General features: G+C 41.7%; 1 pseudogene; it reads right to left on the bottom strand.

Annotated features, from left to right (window-relative positions):
* Window positions 1-4,263: 4,263 nt before the first annotated feature.
* Window positions 4,264-5,124, bottom strand: LOC123801273 (G protein pathway suppressor 2-like; annotated as a pseudogene).
* Between the last annotated feature and the right edge of the window lie 1,073 nt (window positions 5,125-6,197).

Raw genomic sequence — 6,197 nt, 5'->3', positions numbered from 1 at the left:
GCCGTTTAATTCGAAGGTGAAGAGCTGCCTGGCCTTTAGCTGAGCGTTTAACATCTCTTCAGATCTTAAAAGTGTGAAACTTCCTGCTCGGGGAAAATGTCGGCCAACCAGCATGTTCCAGAAAATCCGGTGCACCGTAGTACATTGTGCCAAAAGAGGAAAAAATGTGTAGTGTCCTTTGCAAATGTCTCTGGAGTAGCTAACTCTGTGCTCCTCATGTTGCCTCTGGTCTTCTCTCGCTCTCTTTTAAAAATAATACTAATAATCTTTACGTGTGAGGAATGCCCCATAAAATCACTGTGAACTTTTGCAAAGGGTTAGCAGCTAAGGAGTAATTTTCCTTGTAATGCAGGAATTTAAATGGACGCTTCCGGCAGATAGAGCTCCATGCCCCTTTGGGACTAGATAGATTGTGATTCTGGCCTATACTGCTCATTTTTTCCAAAAGACTTTGAACTTTAATTGCTTAATATCTAATGCATGTTGATTTAATGGAAATTGAGAGCAATACAACCCTTGCTCCTTAAATAAACTGCATGATTCTTTAAGCCCCGGAGGTTTTCAACTGTAGCCCTGACCCAGGCCTGGGTTAGGCCCAATCCATTTAGTCATTTAACTTGAAAATACTACCCACACTGCAAGACATTATCAGGGAAACATTTTCTCATTAATTCAGACGGCTGCCTAAGGTCTGCTAACTGGAAAAGTTGACATAATTTTCTATATCTGTATATGATAGTTGGTTTTTAAAAAAATTTATTTGAAAATTATTGTGCCAGGAACTCTGACAAAAACTAATACCAAGGTGACAAAGTAGAGGTGGGTCTCAGTTTAGGGATGCTGCTCCTTATCCATCCCCCTGGGATAATGTTCAAATTCAGATTTGAGATAACGTCAGATATTTTCTGAGAATGGAGGTCAAAGATCATTACTGTCTCATCTAAAACCTGCTAAAACTCTCCTGGGATCTGAGAAACAGAAGGAAATACTAAATCAGAAAAATGACCAACCATTTAGTCTCACTGGAGTCTTGAGGGTGAAACCAATCAATTGGGGGGGGGGTGTGAAATCAATCAGCAATTAACACCTAATGGTTGACTGTTTTCTTTAGGTTTAACTTCTGTTACATGTTGTGGAGGATTTCCAGAATCTCTTAAAAGGAAATAAACAAGGGCTAAATTCTTGTTTAGGTCACAGTTGCTGAAGGAGTTTCAAGGTAAAAAAGCTTCCTAATCACAATGTTTCTCATGAATGCTATGTCTACCACATTTGCATGTGCTTATTAAACATCGTTAGGTAATAAATGAGTTACAGGTCCAAAACACACATATTAACAAAGTTTGCGAGCAACAGAGAGCATATTCTTTTATGGCTAAGATAAACTTTCTGCTTTCCTGAGATCTAAAATTAAGGCCTTCTCAAGGTCCACTGCAACTTCTTCTTTGCTAACCTGGATCACGTGAGGCCATTTATACCCTTCAGTGGCCTCAACTGACAATTCTAAGCCCAGCTAGCAACTGTAAGCCATCGTTCACCAGAGGAATCAAGAAATTAGTATGAATTTGTCAGTCCAACAACAAAATTTTAAAAACAGGCTTTATGTTGATAGTGATGGCTGCTTACAGAAAGTGCCGTGTATTCTTTTGAGGTTCTTCCATTATTTCAAGTCCATCAGTTGATCTGAAGGGATAGTAATGCGTTTAAAGCGGTGTCTTGATAAGCTATTGAGATGCAAATGTTTGTTAAAATATGTTTTGGATCTTTAACTCATTTATTACTTATTAATGTCACTTATTATTTAGTAAACACAATATAATACATGCTTGTCCCTACATCTGTCATTTAAGTGTTTAAGAACTATTGCCTTGAGCTGGGTAGGGACAGTAGTGCTAGTCACCTCTTTATTACTCAGTTGCTGGACGAAATACGAGGCTCGCTTCTGCCTGAATGTAGGCGGTATCCACTGAAGCAAATCGAAGGGCAGCACTCACTGACACATTCTTTACAATAACTTTGAAAACCATTTGCGTAAAGATAAGTAAAGATTAAGAGAGTTGAAGGAAATGGAGAAAATTGAGGAGGACCACGGAAGGGACTATGGAAGCTATATAAGGACTGGGTTTAAATCTGTTAACCCAATGTTCTTCGATTCTATTGTGTAACCAAGATATGGAGGGGTTCGGTTTTGGTTTTTTGTTTTTTGGGTTTTTTTAGCTCTACCTTCGTAAAGACAATAATGTAAAAATACATTATTGTACTTCAAATCAGTCCATCTAAAACTGTCGTATGCATAAAAATCAATGGGAAGACCTACTTGAAATGCAGATCCAAGTGGGCTCTGCCCTCCCACCAAGATTCAGGAGGCTGGATCTGAGGTGGGGCCCACTTTTTATTTTGAAAAACTCAAAACCTAAGGAAGCGTTGCAAGAATAAAGTCATGAACACCAAATCTTTGTCACACAGTTTATTATATTTGTTCTCTCTCAGAGGTATGACTTTTTTCTGAGCTATCTGCAAATCACCTAGTAGTGACACTTGACTCCTCATACGTGGCACTACATCCTAAAAATATTCTCCTTCCATAAAACCACAGAAGTATCATTACATCCCCCCAAGTTTACTATTAAAATAATATCTTCAAAACTATCAATATTCAACATTTCTCAGGTGTCCCAATAATGTACTTTATAACCTTAAAAATAAAATCTAGGACCCAATCAGGGGTTACACATTATATTTAGTGAGCCTGTCTCTTTATCTCTTTTAATCTAGAACAATACCCCCCATTGGAGAAGGGATTTTCTCATTAGAAATTCTACGACATATATATGTATTAATGTGTCCATGTGTATGTGGTGTGTGCTTGCATTTCTCGTGACCTCGTTAATCTGGTTTGGTTGTTTTTCCTGTCTTCTTGGACATTCACATTTTTGAAGACTCCAGACCAGTTTGGTTTTGTTACTTTGTTTTAGAATGTCCCACACTTTGAATTTGTCTGACTGTTCGATGTCAACATTTTTGGCAAGAATATCACATTTAGGTGGCAAAGCATCCTATTCAAGCCATCATATCAGGAGCACACGGTGTTAGAGTTTCCATTACGTCCATGTGATTCTGATTCAGGTTAATCTACAGACAACATTCTGAAAAACACCTGCTTGTAAAACCTTGTGAAAGTGTGTTTTATTTGAAGTCATGAAACTTTGCCAGAATTCTGTATGACCAGCTCTAATCCTTTATTGGAAGTGCTAAAACTATCAACAATAAACAGGTAGTTATTATGGTATGTAGCATGGTGCTGGGTCCTTGCAGACATCAAGAAAATGAAAAAGGCACAATTCCCACTTTGGATCCAATAGAGAAAGGAAAAGAAGCACATAAAAACAAGAGAACATTTCTCAATCAGGTGGTCAAAGATCAGAAAATTTGACAATACTCAATGGAAAAACACATATTCTTCTGTGGGTGCGAGTTTAGTGTAACATTTTTGAGTATATTTTGACAATATGATGCATTAAAATGCACATGTTCTTTGACCCAACAATTCCAGTTAGGAATTTTATCCTACACCTATGATTGGACAAGAACCCAGAACTCTGCCCTGCCCTGTCTTCTGCCTCTCTCCCCATTTTCCACCCCAACACCTTCAAAGAACAAGAACATCTATCTATTCCTGGGCACCTGTGTGGCTCAGTCCATTAAGCGTCTACCTTCGGCTCAGGTCATGATCCTGAGTCCTGGGACTGAGTCCTGCGTGGGGCTCCCTACTCAGCGGGGAGCCTGCTTCTCCCTCTGCCTCTGCCACTCCCCTTGCTTGTGCTCTCTGGCTCACTCTCTCTCTCTCAAATAAAAAATAAAATCTTAAAAAAAAAATCTATTCCTTTTGTCATTATTTTAATAGCAAAAAACAAAAACCAAAAAACGTCCCAAAAACCTAGAAACGACCTAAATGTCTATCAAAAGGAGACTTGGTTAATAAATTATATGCCATGCATATTACTTAGCCATTAAAATACTTAGCCATTAAAAACAATGACTTTCACTTCTAGGAAGATGGCATAGACACACTTTGCCCTATTTCTCCTGCAAAGTACAACTAAAACCCCTGGACATTATGTATAAAGCAGACACAAGAAGACTGAGAGGTGGAGAAGAGAAGGCAGGCTGCCCAGAAACCTTGAGACAGACATGTGAGTTCTTTGGGTTTTGCTCTTGCCTCATACGTCCCGGAATGGAACTGAAGAAGTCAGTAACCCAGGCAAGCTAATAGACACAGACCAAAAAAAGCTCTGACAGCCTTGTCGGAGTGGTCTGAACCTGGCGGTGCATGGCCTCAGGCTGTGGCTGTGGCTGAGACCGGCACCGCCCTGCAGGAAATGCTGCACTTGTGCTCAGAGCTGCAGACAGGACCCCAGGCAGGCTGCACAGGCCCTCAGTCAGGTGGGGGCTGGGCAGTCCCATAGGCACTGCCTGGGCCCTGGAATTGCCCGTGCTCTGGGGCCCCCACAAAAGCAGCCACCAGGCCCACGTGGCTTTGGGTGGTAAGGAAGTACTTGGGGTCCAAACACCTGTTTGGCTGTGGGCTGCCTTGAGGCTGCCAGGGTCATTGTGTCTTCCCAGGCTGAGGAGGTGAGTTGTCGTGTGCCAGTCAAGTTCTGAGGGTACAAAGGTGATGTCGCAGTGGTCAGGGTTGCTCTGTTCCTCTGGCCTCCATTTTTCCTGTTCATGGAAAAATTCCTTTTTCTTGAGCTGCAGAAAAAGCTGGTGCTTGTCTTCCTGTTAGGCCAAACGCTTCTCTGACAAAGTTCAAATTTGTTCCTTGGTTTCCTCTGGTAACATTCTCTCCTCCAGCTCCTTTTTCTTCCTTTCCTCCTGCTCTTCCTTCACCTCTGTCCTGTCATCCTGTCCACCTCTTCCACCTCTTGTCATGTGTGTTCCCCACTTGACCATGGCAGTGGAGAGCTTGGAGCGCTTGGGGACGTGGCCATGGTGCTGGGCGCCTGGCTCTCTCACAGACCGCCAGACTTGGGATGGTGCTGCAGGGAGGCGGGCGTTCAGGGAGGATGTTCCCCGGGGGCCCGGGTGGAAGCCCAGCCTCCCAGCTCCTGGCCCCCAGGGTGCCATGGACAGCCCTCTAGCAGCCAAGGCTCAACCTCATGCAAGGAAAAACCTTTGCTCTCTGAAATGCTCTGCTAAAGGGAGGAAAAGACAAGCTACAGCATGGGAGAAAAAAATATTTGCAAACCACATATCTGACAAAGTACAGTTGTCCCTTGAACAACACGGGCTTGAATTGTAGGGGTCCACTGATACACAGATTTTTTCAATAAGTACAGTACTGTAAAATGTATTTTCACTTCCTTGGACTTTCTTTTTTTAAAGATTTTATTTATTTGAGAGAGAGAAGGAGAGAGAGTGAGAGCAAGCATGAGTGGGGGAGGGGCATAGGGAGAAGAAGAGGGAGAAGCAGACTCCCTGCTGAGTGCAGAGCCCACCACGGGGCTCTATCCCAGGACCCTATGATCATGACCTGAGCCGGTCAGATGCTTAACTGACTGAGCCAAGTGGGTGCCCCTCCTTCTTACTTTCTTAATAACATTTTCTTTTCTCTAGCTTACTTTATAAGAATACAGTATATTATATAACATACAAAATCGACTGTTTTGACTATTTTTGAAAGTTTATTATTATTTTAAAGTTTTTAAAGTTGACGATTTCTTCAAGTTTATTATTTACTTTTTAGTACCTTCTACGCCCAGTGTGGGCCTCACACTCATGACCCCGAGATCAAGAATCACATGCTCTTCCCACTGAGCCAGCCAGACACCCTGTTAATTGACTATTTATGTCATCGGTAAGGCTTCTGGTCAACATCAGGCTATTGGTAGTTAAGTTTTGAGGGGAGTCAAAAGTTATGTATGGATTTTTGACTGCATGGGGGATCAGTTCCCCTAACTCTTGCGTTGTTCAAGGGTCAACTGTACTAGTATCTAGATATATTAAAACTCAAAAACTCAATAGTAAAAAACTAAGCAATCCTACTAAAACATGAGAAAGAGATATGAAAAGACATTTCACCGAAGAGGATGAATAGAGGGCAAATAAGCATGTGCAAAGAGGTTTAACATCATTGGCCATTTCAGAAATGCGAATAGAAACCACAATGAAGGGAGCTCAGGTGGCACAGTCGGTTAAGC

This window comes from Ursus americanus, chromosome 4, assembly GCF_024610735.1.
Source record: "Ursus americanus isolate L20-20 chromosome 4, mUrsAme1.1.p, whole genome shotgun sequence".
Classification (NCBI taxonomy): Eukaryota; Metazoa; Chordata; class Mammalia; order Carnivora; family Ursidae; genus Ursus; species Ursus americanus.
Note: the sequence above shows the minus strand (reverse complement) of the source record. Positions and strands in the feature narration are given on the sequence as shown.